This window comes from Canis lupus, chromosome X, assembly GCF_048164855.1.
Source record: "Canis lupus baileyi chromosome X, mCanLup2.hap1, whole genome shotgun sequence".
Classification (NCBI taxonomy): domain Eukaryota; kingdom Metazoa; phylum Chordata; class Mammalia; order Carnivora; family Canidae; genus Canis; species Canis lupus.
The window spans coordinates 91,385,722-91,406,095 of NC_132876.1; positions in this window are offsets into that span (position 1 = coordinate 91,385,722).

A 20,374-nucleotide genomic window follows, 5' to 3' on the forward strand; every position below is an offset into this window, starting at 1 on the left:
CATTTGTTTAATAAACATTAACTAAGGGCCTTCTATATGCCAGACACGATGCAAAATGTTGGGAATATACATGGGAAAGAGTATTTGAAGAATATCCCTATTATATTCTTATATTTTCTTTCTCAGTCTCTGGGGCTTTGTTTTTTTTAAATTTCCTTCACCATTTCCTTACATTTTCCCTGTATTGCTATTGGTAAACTCCTACTAGAGATGGTATCAACAATTCCTCCCATCTTTCATGTACATGCTGTTCCTTTCATTTAGAAGAGAAACCTATTTCTTGTTTCTTTGAATTGTATGCTGGCCTTGTGTCTTGTTTTGACCAATAATTTGCTATAGAATTGATACAGTTTCATTTCACAGCACTGGCCTGAGACCTTAGGAAGCTAGCCCCTTCTACTTCCCTGCTCTAGAGCCCCTGAGACCGCTTTGCTGTAAGAAAGTCCAAGTTAATAGCATGAGGAGGCCACGGGGAGAAGAACAAAGGCATCCAAATTGCCAGCTCCGTCCGTGCCATTAGCTGAATGCAGCCACATGGGTGACTCTGGCCAATACCACATACCAGAAGAACTACCCATCTAAGTCCCACCAACCCACGGATCATAAAACATAATAAATCGTTGTTGTTTTAAGGCACTAAATTTCATAGCAGTTTACTACATAGCAATAGATCATTGAAACACAATTTATTCATTCTCCCTTTCTTTATTCCATGTTCACATTTTTGGCATGTCTTTTAGATAAGGTTCAGAAGGAATTATTTCAGATAATGGGAAAATAGGTGAAACATATCCTAGAGCACAAATATACATGATACAACAGGCACCTTTAGCAATCACAATACTTCAAATCATTGATGCAGTGTGGGCAAAGTATTTATTTGCCCTGTAGAAAGTGTAACCAGTGATAAAATGCCAAATGAACTTTGGATGTGAATTGCTCCCCTACTAGGATATGACCTGTTACAGCCACATTCTGCAGGCATGTAAATATTGATAAATGATAAGTCCTATAGTTCAAATAAAAGAAAGTTCCAAGTGACATGGTCACAGATTCAGAATGTCAATAGTACAAGTGAATAGGGATTGATATGACATCTTATGCCTGAAAGTATGGAAAGATGGAGCCCCATAACTACCAATAATACTTTGTCTCTTTTTGCATATTTCTCTTACAGTTAACCTGCAGTTTTTACACATTTTGGCAGGGGGGTGGGGGGAGAAAAGTTACACAAGAAGAAGTCTCAATTCCAAGAGGAAGACTGACAGTAAAAACCTAGAGATGTTATGACTTCACATCAGAGCCTTAAAAAAAAAAAAAAAAAAGGAAAAGCCACACCCTTAGTTTGCAGAAAAGAAAAATGGCTCTTCTCCAAGGGATGAGTACAAATGATTCTACCATTGGTTCCCATCCAGCCTTGGCTAAGTCTTCCTTAGTTTCCTCTGCCCTTGAGGACTCTGGGGGCAGCTGCCTGGCAGCCAGGCAGGGACGGTGGAGGGAAAGTAGTGTAGAGCCAGAGTAGAGCCAGCAGGCGCTCTTTATTTGCCCTTCTCCCATGACATGACACTTAACCTCATAAAAGCTGCCCCTGAGTCTCCGTGCTGAAGTCTGGCATCACTGAGCCTCATACCACGGTCTGTCATTTGGATGACTTTTGTCTGTTTCTCAGCAGATTCTATCCTATGTTCGGTGTCCATATTACAATCGAGGCATCCTCATTATCTTAATTGCCACCAGCCAACAAGACTTGCCGCTGATTTATGGGAGAAAAACAGAATGGTCTCCAGGCCAAAGATCTGTAGATAAAATGGGAGTCAAGGATTACTTGGGGAAGCAGAAGACACCTGGAGGAAAGGCAAAGGGATGTGGTGACTAGTTTTGCTCTAGGGAGTCATATTGTCTACACATGGCTGGGTTATAGGAGCTGATGACCAAAGAGACTTTCTGTTTAAAGATCCAAGGGTGAGAATCTCGGCATTTATAGTCAGATGGCAGCTGGGGAAGGAGTCATCTGAAGGTTTTCCTGGACTGAGCATTTGAGGTTGGCTCCTGCACTCACATGTCTGACATCCCATTGCTCCTCTGCACGGCCTCTATCTCCAGAACTTTTTTTAATGGACACTCAGGGTCAAGGCTGGAATTAGAAACTACCAGTCCTCTTAAAGTCTAGGCCCAGAACTGGGAAAGCATCCTACCTGCAATATTCTATGGGTCAAAGTAGTCACAGATGAGCCCAGATCCAAGTGGGGGAGGACAGGGTAAGAAATGCTTACCTCCTCTTAATGGAGACACAAAGAGAAGGAACTGATGGCAGCCATTGTGGACAAGCGGGTACCATGTGGCCCCTTTCCCTCTCAAAATGTTCCCAGTTTGCAAAATAAATCTGTAGTTCAAAAAGGCAGGACAGTGCCTACCCCTGAGGGAAGAGTGATGACTGGCAGAAACATGAAGGCACTACTAGGTGCAAGGAATGTTCAGGTATGTTCACTTGGTGAAAACTCATCAGGCCAGACACTTGTGATTTGTCCCTGTTGTGGAATGAATGTTCTACTTCACAAAAAAGTTTGCACAAGGTGAGAAAAACAACTACACACCAAAGAAAGGTGACCCTTTCTGGATAACCAATTATAAGGTCCCCCTGACATTGCCTAACTCCCTGCCATGTAAGAGAAGCCAAGTGAAGACAACTTAATTCAAAGTTGAAGGTTGTGGGGGAGTGGGTTGGAGTGCTGGTGTCCCCAGCACTGAGAGGGGAGCAGTGGGGTGCTTTCCCTTCACCTTACACCAGCTGGTCAGGGCTTTATGAGAACCACGGAGATCACTTCAGGGACATGAAGGCAGCCATCTGACTCCCTCATGGAAAAGCACAAAGGTGTGAGCCTGTGGCCAAGCAGCTGGACGCAGCATAAAGAGAGGTGACTGCCCACAGAACCACTGTTGGAAGGGTCTGGGCTGCGTGTGCATTTCCACAAGCCTCATGTGGACCCTGGAAGGGACCTGGATTGAGTGGTCCCAAGATGACTCTACCCAGAAGACCCAGGGGAGGGCAGCCAATCCCATCAAGGTATAGACTGTACCCAAGCCAGGGGCTGAGGAGGAGCCAGCCAGAGGATGCTGACTCTTCTGAGCAGCCTCTTAGGTGAGAGATTCCCAGCAATGCAAAGTTCCTGAGGGACCAGAAGAGCTGCCAAACTAAGAGTCAGCTTTGAACATCCTCCACATCCCGGAAGTTCCTCGGCCAGTAGCAGCTTCACGAGTCTAGTAAGGGGCTCCATCCTCTTCCTCTACCCCTTCCTGTGCATCGACTCTGGAAGGACTGAACAGGGCGGCTAGAGACCAGAGGAGACAGTGGGAGGACAAAAAGGGAGGACAGATGACATCACCGTGCCTTTCCCTCCCCGCTGCACACATCCCAGTCTGAGGCAGGCTGGAGCTCGTGACAGGCAGGGAACAGGCTGCTTGAAATTGAATAAAAGATTCAAGTTTTCCAGGCCAGACAGGATGGGACATTTTATGTAGTGAAATTAGATTGCACCTGTGTTCCTACACAAGTCGAGGTACAAGTCAAATGTAAGTTATGAGTGCTTGTGACTTCAAAGGGGATCGCCGCCCTGCCTTATATTCACTACAGGGCACAGACCGTACCAATCCAATTGCAAGAATGGGTGCCCTTGAAAGTGCTGCCTCTCTCCCGAGCTATTGCGGTGGGTTCCCCCTGGCAAGGACTCATGTGTGCCCTCCTGCTCCGGGAGAACCATCTCTGTTTTTCCATCTCCACTGCCTCATTTGCATATCTATTCAACAACAGTTGTTGAGTTTACAATCAATGCCTGGGCCCTGCACTGGGGCAAGAGGTACAATAACCAGAGCAATAGAGCCCTGGCCTTCTTGGAGCTTGCAGTCTGCTAGGGCAGACAGATGGTCCCACAATCACACAAAGGAACGGAAAGGCTCAAGATGCCATCCAGCAGTACGGAAGGTCATAGGACTGTCCCCCGAGGCACTGATGATGGCGAAGGGGTCTGAAAAGAGAGTAAGATGTAAGTAGGGGGAGGGGGAGAACTTCCCAGGTGGAGAGACCAGTATGTGGGTTGAGCAATAAAAATCAGGTCTAGAACAGAGAATTGAGAGGCAGTGCTGTACTTGGTAGAGAGGTAGGTAGGCTGGGCCCTGACGGGGCTCTATAGACCTGGTTAGTGATTTGAGACTTTCTCTTAAGAGCAAGGGCACCATGGAAGTGTTTTGAATATGAAGGAGACATTATCAGAATTAACCCTCACCCTCGAAAACATTCAAATCTGACCACCTCCCCACTCCCACCAGCCTATTGCAACCCTACTATCATTTCTCACGTGATCTCTGAAATCACTTTCCAAGTGGCCCCCCTGTTTCTATCCCTGCCCCTACCTACCCCAATAGTCTGTTGTTCATACAATGGCCATAGTGATCCTTCAAAAGTGTAAAATTGACTATGCTCTCCCTCTACTCAATACCACCCAGTGTCTTCCCACCATCCTCAGAACACAATTAAAAAGTCTGTACCATGGTCTACAAGGTTCTGCAGGAACTGACCCTTGTGCGGCTCCCCAGCCTCCTCTCCTGCCACTTCTCCTTTGCTCACTGCGCTCCAGCCTTGGGTCTCCTCGCTGTCCCCTGCCCAAGCTGTGTGTGTTCCCACTGCAGAGTATTTGCACTTACGGGGTCCTCTGCCTTCCCAGATTGCTGTGTGGCTCTCTACCTCTATTCATTTGGGACTCAAATGTCACCTCAACCGCAAAGCCTTTTCTAAAATAGCGCCATGCCATTCCCATCCTTAGTCACTCCCTATTCCCTTTCCCTGTTTCGTTTTTCTTCAAAGCACTCACCAGTACCCAACAGATTTATTTTGTTGATTTCTGTCTCCCAACCACTGTCATCAAAATAAACTCCAAGTTGAGCTGGGACTTTGTCAGTCTCATGTATCTCATCGCAGGGAACAGCAGCGGGTACACAATGGTCTCAATAACTATTTGGGAATGGATGAATGTATGGTTTCAGGGAGGTAGTTCGGTGAGGGGGATGGCTAAAGGTAAAAGCAAAAGGACAGCTCAAAATCTCTCACAGGTTTCAAGGCCAGTGATCATCAGTGTGAGGGGCCCATATCCCAGGAAATGATGGTCATCTATTGAGGCATGAGGAAAAATGCAAACCTAGATTGTTCTAAAGACATAGAAAGAAATCAAGCTTTCCTCATACCTACCATTCAGAGAAACCAGAGCGTATGGATGTTATTTCTAAACAGAAGGTACCCATATTTGGGGCCTGTGCTCCAAATTGGTGAATTACAGTACTACATGGTCAAAGTGTTCGAAATCCTTGAGAAATAGGAAGCTTCGGCCAGGATGGTGGGGGCAGGAATGGAGAGAAGTGGACAGGTCAAAGCAAAACGCAAAGATAAAACCGTCAGGGCTTGGGAAGGCATTGGCCATAAAGCGACAAGGGCCAAGGGCCTGTGAGACCACCGGCCTTTGTGATCAGGTGGAGGATGGTGTCATGACCAACAGGAGAACAGTGTCTGGGGAATGTAGCAGAGATAAGCAGTGCTCCCTGCCACTGGCACCCACCTCTCCTGCCTCCACATCCCACCTGACTACATCTTCTTTTCCTTCTTGCAGTGTCCTTGGGATTGAGTTCTGGCCAATGAACTATGAATAGAAACAATAGGCATCCAGGCCCAGCTGGCAGCTTCACACACTGAGGGGACCTTATGGTACTTTCCTTGCCCTCTGCATCAGATGAGACTTGGGGAAAAGCAAGCCCCCAAAGCAGCCAGAGATGATTTAACTGGTCACCCTGACCCATAGCCTATCCCTACCTAGGGGTCCTCCAAATGAGCCATGGCACTGCAAGCCCAGGGCAGAAGTGGCCACAGCCATGTCCCACACCAACATGGGCAGGGCACACACCCTCAGCCCCAACTCCTCCTGTGCCTGTGCCCAGGCCCCCTACAAGGGCAGAGGGCAGAAGGTGGCAGTGGTCGCAGGGTAGAGGCAGGGCGGCAATCAGCCAGGAATCTGTCCTTGGAAAGTAGCAAGGCAGCAGGAGGCAGGACCACAGTGAACTGATACTCCAGGCACCCAACACCATTGTCATCCATGGTGCCATTGGACTGCATTCACAAAGTACAAATTCAGGGATAAAATTATTAAGAATTCCAAGGTGGCCACCACGGAGCATTAAACTCCAAGTGCGAGGCACTTCTGAGCAGGGAGCTGTGTGCTAACTGGCCCGTGAAGCCAGCCCTGCTGGACATCTCTGTGTTTGGTGAGATCTGTGGCTTCTGAACCAGGGTGGGGTGGCAGGGTAAGAGGACCCTAGTTGAAGCTCAGAGTGCCGTGGGCATGTTCTCCTGAACATAGCATGGAGTAAGAACTCTTACTCTCCTCCAACACTTCAGAGTCAAACCACTGACCTCCTCCCCCTACCAATCTCTAGGGCACAATTAAACTTTTCCCACTTCCTCAATTCCTTGCATGGGCCGATCACTTGCATAGCATTCAGAGCGGAGGAGGGCTAGGCTTGGATGACCAGATGAAGAGAATGGGGCCAGGCTAGGAGGACACACAGTACTGAGATCGCTGAAGAGGTACTTTTTACCAGGATGTGACAGGAATTACCGTTCCTATGATAACACTCAACAGAAATTTCCGAAAGCCCTCCAGAAACTGCTTGGGGTGGAGAAGGAAAGCCACAAAATGTCATTGAAACAAGGAAAATTTTAGTACATAAAACAAAGATTAAGAGGAATCTTGGCTATTGTTAATTGGTAGTTGCTTACTACTTAAGGACTTCCGAAATAGACACTCAGTCGATCAAAGAAAAAATTAAAGTACAGATAAGACCTTCCCAAACACTCACCCAGATACTCAACGTGTATGTGTACACATACTTACAGAGGGAGGAAGAAAGCAAGTTCAAGTGAAAACAATAATAGTAGATAGCACTTAGAGTGCTTATTACCATGTGCCTGGCGCTCTCCAAAGTATCTGTAGTAACCACTTTAATCCTCATACAAATATATAAGGCATTATTATTATCCCCATTTTACAGATGAGAACATGGAGGCTCAGAAGGGGGCATAACTTGACTAATGGGTTTGTGTGTTGTCCCTGTGTACACATGACTAACCAAATCAGGCACCCAATCAGAATTCCTACTCGTAAAACATCACTTTCAGCTGTTCTGGAAAGAAAGTGTATTCAGCTGCACAGATAAAGTTTAGGAGGAAAGTAAATCCAAAGTGTAAAACTAAGTCTTGGGGCACCTGGGTGGCACAGTTGGTTGAGTGGCCGGCTCTTGATTTTGACTCAGGTCATGATCTCAGGGTCATGAGATCAACCCTGCTCGGGACTCTCTCTCTCTTCTCCCTCCCCCAGCTACCCCCAGCCCAAAGTATGCGTGCTAGAGCTCTGTATCTCTCTCTCTCTCTCAAATAAATACATAAAATCTTAAAAAAAAAACTATAAGTCTTAAAATACACCCATTAGCACTTCTGTCCAGTTATCTCTATTTCATTACACTTAGGGGTACAATCTGATTTTGTGGAGGGCTGCAGAGGAGATGATGTCAACCACATGATCTGTCAGAGCAAAGACTAAGACCTTCCCATAATTCCCATCTGTGCCTGTTCCCAAGAATAAGTGGAAAGTTCCCGCATGGACTCATTTTTAAAATATTGCCAAGAAGCATGCCAAAGGTGTCCTGACTCATCACTCACTGGTGGCCACTCCTGAGCCATGCTTCATCAGCATGGCCCTAAAAGTCCCTTCATACCAGAGCAGTGACCTGCCAAATATAGCAGAGGCCCTATTTTTAAAAAGGTTCAAATGAGCTTGCAGAGAGCCATCAACACATACCATCAGCACAGTTTTATAAAAAACAAAAAACAAAACAAAAAAACTCCGGCCAGGCCATTGGCATGGCATTCAAATAGTGCTGAGGCAACATAACCATGAGCCGCAGCGACAGAAGTGACAGTAACCCCTGCTCAGTGACGGCCTCCATGGGTCAGACCAGCCAAGAGCTTTCTTATATATGCTTGTCTCTCTTTCTGCTGGCGACTGACCCACACGAGAGGTTTCATTCTGCCCATTTTACAGATGCAAGCGCAATCTTGGGACCATCCAATGGCCGCTGAGCAGTCACATAACTTCTGAGAGCACCTAGGCTCGGAAGTGCCACTCTGCGTTTGCAAGCGCACGGTGCTTCATGCTACTGGAGGGTTCCCCCAGGTGCCCAGGGGACCCCGGACGGTGTGTGCACACCGCCCCCCAGCCATCAGCATGGAAATCCCCTCAGGGGAGGTCAAGGGCTTCAGCAATGGATCACACACCTAAATATAAAAGCCAAACTAAATACAAGCACTAGACAAAAATAAAACCATCTTTGTGACATCGGGGTGAGCAAAAATTCCTAGCTACCAATGACAATAGAAAAGCAAGAGCATAAAGAAAAATAAGTAATGGACGTCATCGCAATGTAAAACTTTGGCCCTCAAAGGACAGCTTTAAGATGTGGGAAAACATGGGCAGCCCTGGTGGCTCATTGGTTTAGCGCCACCTTCAGCCCAGGGCCTGATCCTGGAGACCCGGGGTCGAGTCCCACGTCGGGCTCCCTGCATGGAGCCTGCTTCTCCCTCTGCCTATGTCTCTGTCTCTGCCTCTCTCTCTCTCTCTCTGTCTCTCATAAATAAATAAAATCTTTAAATAAAAAAAAAACAACAAAAAATTTACTTATAAAAAAAGATGTGGGAAAACAAGCCACAAAGGAGGTGAAAATATTTCATATGCATTTACTCAGGGTCTTAAGGGCCACGAGGAGGGTGGCGGGTTTACTTCCCACAGTCCCTTCCAGGGCTAACAGACCGTGGGTCCTGGCTGCCCTCACACCTGAAGACATCCAGAACTATCTATTTTCTCATTGTGAGGCCTAATGTTCTTGCTGCCTGTGGGCACCAGGCCTCTCTAGCTGGGAAAGCGGAGACTCCTGTAAAGCATGTGGTTGGCATGAAGCATAAGCCCCACTCCTCCTGGGCCCCTGTGAAAGAAGATCCTCTTTTTCTAAGTATGTTGCCACACCTCTCTCACAAGAAAGACAAATTATTTTCCAATGTGGGAAATTGGTACCTATCCGCGGGAGCTCTCACTACAGAAGTTCCCTGTTTCAAAGCTGTTGGATGTAGATGTTATTCAGCCACCCACTCATTTGTTCTTCATTCATTCATTCATCCATCCGCCCACCCATTCACTCACAAACATTTCACAAACATCTAGTGAGCACCTGCTATGGGCTGGGCTGACCTTGATGAACACGAGGGCCCGGACAGCAAGAGCTCACTGCCTCGTGGGGGTGGAGCAGGCGTACAGCCCAGTGTGGTGGGAGCCCCGTAGCAGACACTCCTAGTCTCTGCCCACGTCCCCTTGGACCTCTTCACCACACACCTACCTGCCCTCCAAGGCCTTCACTCCCACAGGGATCACCTGTGTCCTTTTGTCAGTGCACTGTCCCCAGGCTGAAGGAGCCTGATTCACCTGCATCAGGGACAGCCAAAAGTGCCTGGGGGCTATCCTTCCCCTTCCCCTTCCCTCTCCCCTCCCCTTCCCTTTCCCCTTCCCCAGTAACTCATTCAAGTACAAATGCTCCTGAAGTATGACGTACATTAAAGTATAAGGGTGGGCAGCCCAGGGGGCTCAGCGGTGTAGCGCGTGATCCTGGGGACCTGGGATCGAGTCCCACGTCGGCCCTGCATGGAGCCAGCTTCTCCCTCTGCCTGTGCCTCTCTCTCTCTCTCTCTGTATATCTCTCATGAATAAATAAATAAATAAATAAAATCTTAAAAAAAAAAAAAAGTACAAGGGCTCCAGCTCCCTCGTCTCCTGTTTGGGACAGTTCTGAAGAGTGGCCTTCACTGTCTCCAGAGCCCCGCTCCGGGACTCAGTGACACTGTGATTTACAATAAGAAATTTACATTTGGTCGTTGTCCGCATTCCCGGCAGAGAACTCCTAAATCCCTTAGAATTTGTCTCTTGTTATGTTAATGAGGCGACTAGAAAGCTCCTGAGGCTGGGGGCTGTTGCCAGGGGAACGAACCCTCAGTGGAAGGGCTGGAAGTTTCCGTCCCTGGGGGCGGGGCGAGGGGCTGGAGGTTGTCTCAGTCTCCAATGGCTCATGATTTAATCAATCAGCCCGTGTAAAGCCGCCTCCCACTGAAACTCACAAAGGTGGGATTGGGAGAGTTTCCGGGTGGGGGAACAGGTGCAGATGTGGGGGGAGTGGTGGGCCTGGAGACGGCGGGGGAGCTCCTCATCCTCTCCCCCTACCTGGCCCTAAGCATCTCTGCCATCCGGCTGTTCCCAAGTTCTCCCCTTTTGTAATAAACCAATGATCTAGATCGTAAAATGTTTCTCTGAGTTCCGTGAGCTGCTCTAGCAAATTCACCAAATCTAGGAAGGGGGCCCTGGAAACCTCTGAGGTCAGAAGCACAGGTGACAACCTGGACTTGCAACTGGTGTCTGAAGTTGGGGGGTGATGGGGTGAGCGGTAAGAGCCCTCAGCCTGTGGGATCTGATGCTCTCTCTAGGTAGACCGTGCCAGAATTGAGTTGAATTATAGGACACCCAGCTGGTGGCAGAGAATTGCTTGGCATGAGGGAAAACCCCACGTGTTGAAATTGGTACTAGAATCATTTTACCTACCTTCTGGGGGATTTGGTTTAATACTTCATCTTGGCCCAGCTTCCTTCCCTTCATCTCCTGTGTCCCCGTTCCCTGCTGGTTATTCCTGGAAATCCTTCCTAGGAAATTGCCTTCCCCAGAAATTCTCACCTTAGGGTCTGCTTCTGGGAAATCTGACCTAGGGCATGCTCTGATTATGGAACACCAAGGTGGGGCTGTGGAGGCCCCTGTCAGGGACACTGGGGTGGGAGGAATCTTCTTCTTCAAAAAAAAAAGACTTTATTTATTTGACAGAGAGAGAGAGAGAGAACAAACATGGGGAGAGGCAAGACTCCCCGCTGAGCGGGGAGCCTGATTGAGCCAGGCTCAATCCCAGGACCCTGGGATCATAACCCAAGAAGGCTGCCACTTAACCACTGACTAAGCCACCCAGGCACCCCTGGGGGAAATCTTTTAAATAGGAGCAACATTGTTACGTGCCTGTGCATGCACATGTGTGTTAGGTGGAGGTGGAAAAGCCAATTGTAAGTGGGGTAGGAGCTGGCCCCAAGGCCCCAAGTTGTGGTAAATTTGAGAGATGGCAAGCAGTGCACTTCGGCTGGTGCACAATGCATACACGCCAGGATGTGGGGAGACGTGAGGCTGGAGGGGTGTCAAAGGGGTGGAGGTCTTGAACGGCTAAGTCACTTCAAGAACTTGATCATCAGGACAATAGTGAGCCATTGGGGGGGGTGGTTATAAGCCCAGTACTGATGAGACCAGTTTTATGCTTAAAAATATCACTCTGTTTTCAATGGGAGGAATGCGTTTGAGACAGGCAGGAGAGTCTGGGAGCAGTGAGGAGGCTGTCTTAGACATTCAGGCCATCCTTGAGAAGAGCTCATCAGGATGGAGTAGGGGGACATGGGCACATTCAAGTCACATTCCAAAGTCACGATCCCTAAGACTCAAGTTTTGATTGATTAAGGGCTTCACTGTGTGGGAATGGCTAAGGAAGAGGAGAGGTTCCTGGATGGTCACAGATCCGGGTCCCCAGGAAGCAGACTTTTGTTTGGAAATTAGAGTGCAGGGAGTTTATTGCAAAGCATTCTCAGGATTGACTCTTTGTGTGTGTGTGGGGGGGGGGGGAATGCAGCGAAGTTGGGCTGTGATATAGCTCAATGGAGGCTTCAGCCCACCTCACAGGGAGCTTTGGAACCAGCAAGTCCCCGCGTGAGTTGCTCTGACTAGGGGCGAGGGGCCCAGGCCTCACTTCATCCATATCATCCAACCATTGGTCATAGATTTCCTTGGGGGACAGCGTTGAACTTGGGTGATATGGCTCCCTTCATCTGAAGGCACTTCTTGGAAGTGCCGTCAGGCAACAAGCTTTCCAGAAACTCAGAGAGTAGGCCCTCATGTCATCATGCGGGTTCTGGCTGGCACAGGACGGCATCTGCAGTAGACATTTAACTGTGAGATGCTGTGCAGCATGCAGTGAGGGGCACACAGAAAGCTCTCCATGTCTGGATGTCTGGTTGTCAGGAGCAGATGAGATTCCCTAACCCTGGGAAAAGGTGTTAGGTACAGGTTCTTGGTCTCTGGGGTTGTCGACGCTTCTGAAAAGTTGATGAAAGCTCTTTACACTCACAACTCTACACCCAAATTTGCATGACATTTCAGAAACTTGTCTTGGTATGAGTTCCTCCCAAAGCAAACCCTGGAACAAAGATTTGAATGCCAAGAGGTTAATCTGGGAGGTGATCTCAGAAAACATGGAGAGGGAGGGAGAAATGAGCAGGGAAGGGAGAAAAGCCAATAAAGCTACATCAGTGTGAGCAAGTAGGCAACTGGGGCCCAATCTTGCTGCCACCAGCCCCAGAGAAAACCTGTGGCGTACACCCTATATTTGTCCCACCCACCCAGCAAGGAAGCTGGGGGGTTCTTCTACGGTTTCTCATCCCTCACTGGCTCAGCGTTGCCCTGGAGGCATTAACTCTCTGGCCTGTCTGATCATTACAACCCACTCTCTGCCCTGTCTCTAACTTCTGCAGGCTCAGGAACAGCACGCACGCATGCACGCACGGTTCAGTGGCCAGAGAACACCCTCAGGCAGAGACATACACTAAGAACCCATCTGATTGGCTCAGATAGTGAGAGCCCAGAAGACACCCCCCAGGGCACCACTACCTGCATCTGCCACAGAACTTGTACTTTCCTGGTTAACAATTTTTTATTTTTGCCCAAGAGAGCTAAGGAACACCAAGATGCCAGAGAATGTAGCCAAAGAAGTAGGCAAACAATCAAAACACAATGACGCCACGTCAACACTGGGAAATGATCAAGACCCAGCCGCCCAGGGGACCAAGCTTCCTTCCGAGGGTCCCCCCCAGAGCTGCTGAGCAGTCACTGAGGACTTAGTGCTGTCGGTGAACTGGGCTGTCTTGTGGCAACCCTCCCCAGCTCCCCAGGGCTGACCCCGCCCGCTCTGAGGACTCAAAGACCAAATGGAAGGCTGGGTTTGCCAACTGTTGGAGAGCAGTTTGGGCAATTCGGGTGTAGCTCCTGGGGTGGGGTGGGAGGGCAGGACTGAAGGGGATATTTAAACATTCAGGAGTTGGGTGACGGGTCTGGAAAGAATATAGAGGAGGCCAAGCCACTCGCCTTTGTGCCACAAGAATGCCTCAATTAAAATGCCATTCAGTTAGAAAAGGCAGAAAGAAAAACAAACCCTTCAGCTGTAATTTTGCGCTGAGCTTTTTTAATGTAAATCAAGGGGTGCAAATGGCATTTTCCATCAGTCATAAGTGTCAAAAGCCCAGAGGTCTGCAGCTGTTATTCTGCAGTATTACCGGGTGACCATTTAAACAGCCGATCGAGTTCCTTCCGGAAAACAAGGTTCTGAGTCCAAGTTCCAAGTTCAAGCACTTGAAATGTTTGACTTTAGTGGAGCCATGAAGTCTCAAAAGCAACCTTACAAAGGGGGAGTTCACTCAAGGTGGGACTGTAGTGGTTTTTGTGGTTGTGATTGCGGTTGTCTGGTTTGAGTTTGGTCACTCCTTCAAAACATCTCCTGCAAACAAATTGCCCTAGGACAAGGGGCTGTCAACCCCAGGGAACAAAGCACAGTGCATAGAAACCAGAGGAAAGGTTGAGTGGAGCTAGGTAACCTTAGTCTAGTCTGGAAATGAACACCACCAACAACGGTCCCTGTCCACAGCAGACAGCCATTCGGTACACGGTCATGTCCTGTTGATGCTCTGTAGGCATAAACCCACTGGGGTCCCTCCTCACATTCAGGAGAGCCGGACGCACAGATACAACTGATGTGTTTATTCATATCTTCGCTAGATTCTAAACCCCTTGAATGCAGAGACTGTAATCTCCCGCCCCTCCCACCTCAAGCCCCTAGGTTGACCGAATCCCATGGGTGTGTGCTCTAGACATCTACACAGTCCTCCCCACTCCCACTGTGTGCTCCTCAGATGCTTCTGGTGCTCATTTTGCAAAGATTCGGGTCAAACAGGGATGGCACGACAGATTAAAATAAAAGGGCACAACTCCTGCATTGTTTTCCTGCTTTTCTACTGCTGAGTGATCTTGAATGAATTACTAAAATTCTTCTGAGTTACAGCTTTCCCAACCAGAAAATGGAGAAATCGCCCCCTGTTTACAAAGTGCTCTGGTAAGACAACTGGAAATATAATCGAAAGTTTATCAAGTGAGATCTCTCAACTAGAAGAAAAATTAAACCATGACATTTTGGATAAAACTCAGTATTTTGTTAGTCAAATTCCATCGAAATTATACTTAGGTACATTAACTTAATTTAAGAACTAGTGGCAAATTGTATTACTATTTGACACATTACTGCTCTGCATAATTATTCAATCAGAGCTCCCCTGAAACAAATTAATGCTGATGCAGCCTAATTTTTTTTTTATTTTGAAATAGTTCAAGAATACAGAGGAGTAACAAGAATAATATAATGAACACCCATACAAATGCCATCCAGCTGTTTTGAAGATTCACATAGTGCCTTATTTTCTTTAGCCATTCTCTTCAGAAATAACACATTAGAGGCCCAGCTGAAGCTCCCTGTGTAACCCTTTCTCCCCTTCCATTCTCTCTTCTCCTAGGGGCAACTTGAAACAGCCCTGAATTGTCTCATGCCCCCAGCCCACCTGTGGTTTTAGCCCTGGGCTATATGGCAGGGTCCTACCCTTAGGCGTCCCCCCACCCTCAGGTCTCTGCTTCTTTACTCCAAAGCTTTCTTCAAAACCGTCAAGCATGTCCCCAAACCTCACAGGCGCATCACCCAAATATGGGACAGTGAGCACCTGCAGAAGAAACATCGACCAAAGGCGACAGAGCCTTGGGAAAAAAAAAAATGCCCTAGAGACCCTTTACCCTAAGGCAGCAACCTCAAGAATGCACCCTTTCCTGGCTTTTCCCTTTGTCTTATTCTTTCTGCTTCTTCCCGCCTACTCCTTGGAGCCGCCCCTCAATGAATGCCCTGGCCAGAAGTCCTGGTCTCAGGCTCTGCTGGGGGTGGGGACCCAATCTGAGACGTGGCTCTCCTGCAATTTTATATTACTTATAGGAAGGGGTGGTTCCATTCACTAGTATATGCTTGCATGCACCCACAGACAATGCATTCTCTCGCACGTTTTAAACCTCCCTATAAAGGACCTCATACTAAACTTGCTTTTTGCATTTGTGACTTAGTCATTTTGTAGCTTTCTGGCACGTGGAAAAGTAACCAGGCACAAGACACAGTCAGTTCCCAAACTGTGGGCCACTGTGTTGTGTCTGACTTGTGACCTCTAGGTTATATCTTTCTCAATTCATATCACGTTAACACCCACAGGTGCTTTTGAACTTGAAAAAAATCCCAGCACAGAGTCCGTTTTCCAAGGAGGTGCAAATGTTTGTGTACACAGAAGACTGAGAATTATACTTTAGCAAAAGTATGCATTTCCTGGGGTAAAGGATTACCTTAACTGCACTGAATCAGGCAGGTGAGTCTCCCAACTCTGTGACAGTCTAATTCACCTCTGCTCCCCACGCACCTAGCTCAGGGCCTTACACATAGGAGGCATTCAATAAACATCAAATGAATGAATGACTCACCATTGTATTGATGAGAATACTGGAGCCCCAAGAGATAAGAGATCCAGTACCCACAGCTAATTAGTGGTAGACCTGGAAGTAGAACCCAGGTCTAGAAGCCCCAATTTGACTCAGCGCATTTTGAAATCCGTTCAGCAGTGTTATGTTCTCTGGGGTGATAACTGGTTGCTGTCCAGTACTTTGATTTGTCCAAGGACCAGTTCACCAGAGCAACAGGATGGGATATTTTCCCATGACATGGAATGTCAGCAGAATCTAGAATATAACCCAGTGTCCATGGGAAAGAAACTCTCTCTTTTTCTTTCTTTTCCAGTTTTTTTTTTAATTGAGATGTGACGTAGATATGGTGAAATGGAAAGATCACACTTACCTGGATTTTAACATTTTTTCACCATCAGATTAAGAGATGGGACATTTCTACCTAGTCCCGAATTGTCTTTGCGACTCATCTCAGTCAAATATCCCCAGCCTGAATCCCACCAAAGAGAATTACTGTTTGTGCTTTTCATGCCATAGGTTACTTTTTGCCCATTTTGGAACTTCATATATATGGAATCATACAAATACATATTTTTTGACATCTAACGTCTTTCACTCAGTATTATGTCTATGAGAAACACATCAAGGTTGCATGTATCAGCAGCCACTCCTTTTTCCTCCATGCATGACATTTCATTGTATAAATACATCACAACTCTCTTACCCGTTCTACTGTTATGGACATTATAGGTTATTTGCAGCTTGCAGCTATTATGAATAAAGCTGCCATAAATAGTCTTTTTTTTTTAAGCTTTTATTTATTTAGAAGTCTCTACCCCCCAGTGTGGGGCTTGGACTCACAAGCCAAAGATCAAGAGTCACGTGCTCTTCTGACTGAGCCAGTCAGGTGCTCCTAAACATTTTTAATTGTGTCTTTTGGAAAATAAAACCCCAATTTCTATTTGGTACATATGCGGAAGTAGATCACTAGGTCATAGGATTAGCACATCTTTCATTTTAATAGATACATTACCTTAGTGAAAAAGAGAAGGGTTTCCTTCACCTGGAAAGGCTGTCAGGGAGCAAAGTTTCTGTTTCTAAATGGCTCCTCATTAAAAACCAGAGTCTTTGGAAAAGAACCGAAAGAGACGATGACCTGGCCTCCCATGCCACATCCGAGTCCTTCCCTAGTTCCAGTTATAGCTGACCTGAGCTGGGCCACTTTCAGTAAGCAGAAGTCACTATCTCCAAAGGACTTGGACACTTCTGCCTCCTGTGGCTTCCACCTACTCATCCCTTTAAATCCCACATGCCTCAAGTAGAGCCATACATACTCCTTTGGCTTGGGTTGCAACTCCCAAATCCTTCTTTGGCACTGAACACTGGACCAGAGTTGGCTCAGAGAGGAGTGAAATCTGTTTCCAATTCAAAATGGATTAAGGTTCACTACAGCTTCCATCAGTATTGATGGTGATGATGAGCAAACTAAGCAGAGGTGTTGCACAATGACCAGTTAGAAAAGTCAAAAGGTCTGGTTGACTATTGATCATCTCACTCTTGGTGCCACATGACATGGACTTTCAGATCCTTTTTTTTTAATTTTTATTTATTTATGATAGTCACACAGAGAGAGAGAGAGAGAGAGAGAGGCAGAGACACAGGCAGAGAGAGAAGCAGGCTCCATGCACTGGGAGCCCGACGTGGGATTCGATCCCGGGTCTCCAGGATCGTGCCCTGGGCCAAAGGCAGGCGCCAAACCGCTGTGCCACCCAGGGATCCCGGACTTTCAGATCCTTAACATCCCCTGGAGATCATCCAATCCAACATTTACTCAGTGCCAAATCCCCAAAGTATTTCCAAACCTCTGTTTAAGCACGTCTGAGGGAGAAAACTTAGCTCATACTAAAGCAACCCATCCCATAGCCACTTGGAACCACTATCTAGAAAGTTCTTCCTTTCAGCTTGAAGCTGCCTTCTTTTCATTTCCATCTATTGGTCCCTTTTTTGCACTCTGAGGACCTTGAAAATGAATTTGTTTTTCCATTCAGCCATTCCGCAAATATTTAGAGGAACCCTTTCAATATTCAAGAAAGCTGTCGTTCAGCAGGTGAACTTAAGAAGGGTGAAAGCAGCAGCTAGGGCCTTAGGACAAGGCAAACATGGTTTAATGTCACAGTTACTCTATACTAGTAACCTTTCTATTTTTAATCTTGCTATGGCTTCACTGATTAGCAAAGAAGGAATGTGCAGCCTTCTATTATGTATCAAGGCCACAGTGACATCTCCCTTCTCATAACTCTTGTACTTTGGCAGTAAACCAGAGCACGATCTGGCCGATCTACTGAACCCTCTGGGCTAATCTGGTTGGCAGTCTGGTGTGTGGTAATGTAGACTAAGCATGGTCTTTGTAGAAAAATTAATATGCCAAAAAATCAGTGTGTTAGGCTAGCCACTCCTTTGCATCTTGGTTTCATTTATTGCAGAATCCACATCTTAATATCCACCCCAAAAGAATGTCAAAAAATTAGACACACTAACGTATATGAAGCACATGGCACCATGCACTAAAGGTGCTCAATGGCACTCTCTTCCCTAATCTTGCTCCCATAGCTGCATTTAAAATCAGGGACATCCAGTCATGAAAAGGAACTGCAGTATGGGACCATGGAAACACCTATGAGATTGTCTTCCATTCTAAGCCCATGGTGCTAATTTTAATACCATGGGGCCTTAAACTAGTGATGATCCTTGAGAAAGTCAGTTAGCTTCTCTGAATCTTCAATATTGAAACATATTAAATTAGATGCTTCCCTAGTCTTAGGGATACCTTTAAAAAACTTAGAGCCAAGATACCATCTTCCTGAATCCCTGCCAACAAAGCCATTCAAAGGACATTAGAATTTCCCCCCAAGACTTTCATCTCCAAGTCAACTCCATAAGAGGCAGCGTTTTTGTTTTGTTTTGTTTTGTTTTTTTGCCCAGATCATCTGTTTATCTAAGTCCCTCCATATACCCCTAGTGGTTTTTGATGCATCTTCTATGGTCCAACATTTGACATCTTAAGAATATCCGTGATATGGGGCATGCTGAAATGTTGAAGTTCCACAGAAATTCAGCAACCTCTAAAACTTATCTATACAATTCACCTCTGAGAGGAAGGGTTTTCGAGTACATACAGGCCTGATAACAGAGCCCAAGAGCTGAGCAGGGTGGGGCTGGACTGTGAGAGCAGCCTAAGGTCATGCTCTGTACGTGACGTTGCTGACACAGTAGCCTGCCAACTGTCTCTCTGGGTGGAACCAGCCCTGACTCCTCACATGCAGTTGCTAACTTGACAGCTGGGAATGTATGGCCTGGACACTGTTGGGGCAATAACCAGCCAGTCCTCAGAGTACCTCAAGACATTCGCTGTACTCCTCACTGAAATGATGCCAGCTAAATGCAACAGCCTTGGTAGTAAGTCTCATAGTTTGGCATGAATGCCAACCTAGGCCATCACCCATTTGTTTGAAATCAGCAAACATCGATCTAGAGTTCCCTCTGCTTCATCTGTTACAGGGGAACTGGAAAACGAGTCCGATTGCCTCCAGTGCCCGCAGCCTACGCTTCTGCCCTGGGTATTCCCAGGACAGTGTATTTTCAAGAACATGTGCCCAATTTCCCGCATATCCCAACTGGGTCCATCCTGATGGGCTGAATTGCTATGCTGCTTAGAGGGCAGAAATCAGTTTCCTCCTCTGCATACATCTGGTCTCCTCTCAGGTGCCATTTCTTTTTCCTCCTAAAACTAGACAGAAGTGCAAGGTAAACCTTCTAGATCCTGCTAACATGCTGCAGCTTCCCTCCCCCCGGGATCTTGCTAGTGCTGGGCCAGATCTATCTCCATATGAGGTCCTTGATCAGGGCAACTCATTCATGGGGAGGACATTTGTTTACCTCAGCAATCCAGACATTTCCTAAGAGAGACAATAAGAATGAAACTAAACCGAATCATTTATCTGCCAGAGCTTAGAATGAATGAAGAGGCTCCAGGGAGGGGGGCGGGGGGAGGAGGCCACACAAGAGAACTAAGGCGCATCCTAGCAGCCTAACGAGAAGAGGAGTAAAATCAGACAGACTCTCGTTGCACACTCTACAATCTCACTGATTTGAGACCGAGGTTAAGCAAGCCTGACAAAGTGGTTCATCAAATTGGAGGTGAACCCCGCATCTATTGGATCTCATTAATTCCCAGACCGCCTTATTGTCAATGCCAATCAGTGCCGTTCACCACGTGGCACTTGCGTCTTTCTGCCCCGGCTTCTGCCATCTGTCTCTTGGTGGCCTGACTCTGTTCCCCGAAATCATTTCACTGTTCCTGTCATGCCGGCTACTGGCTGTCTGCTGGGAATCCTAAAAGCCCTGTAGGAGGTGAGCGGGACAGCAACTGGCGACTCTCGTTTCCCAAAGGCCTTTCTATTTTTAATTTTTTGAAAATATTCCATGCTAAAGTCTCCTTTCTCTCCCTCCCACCCTTTGTGGTATTTTTAGGCCATGCAGGCTCTTCAGAACAAGCATCTAGCTTGCTGGGC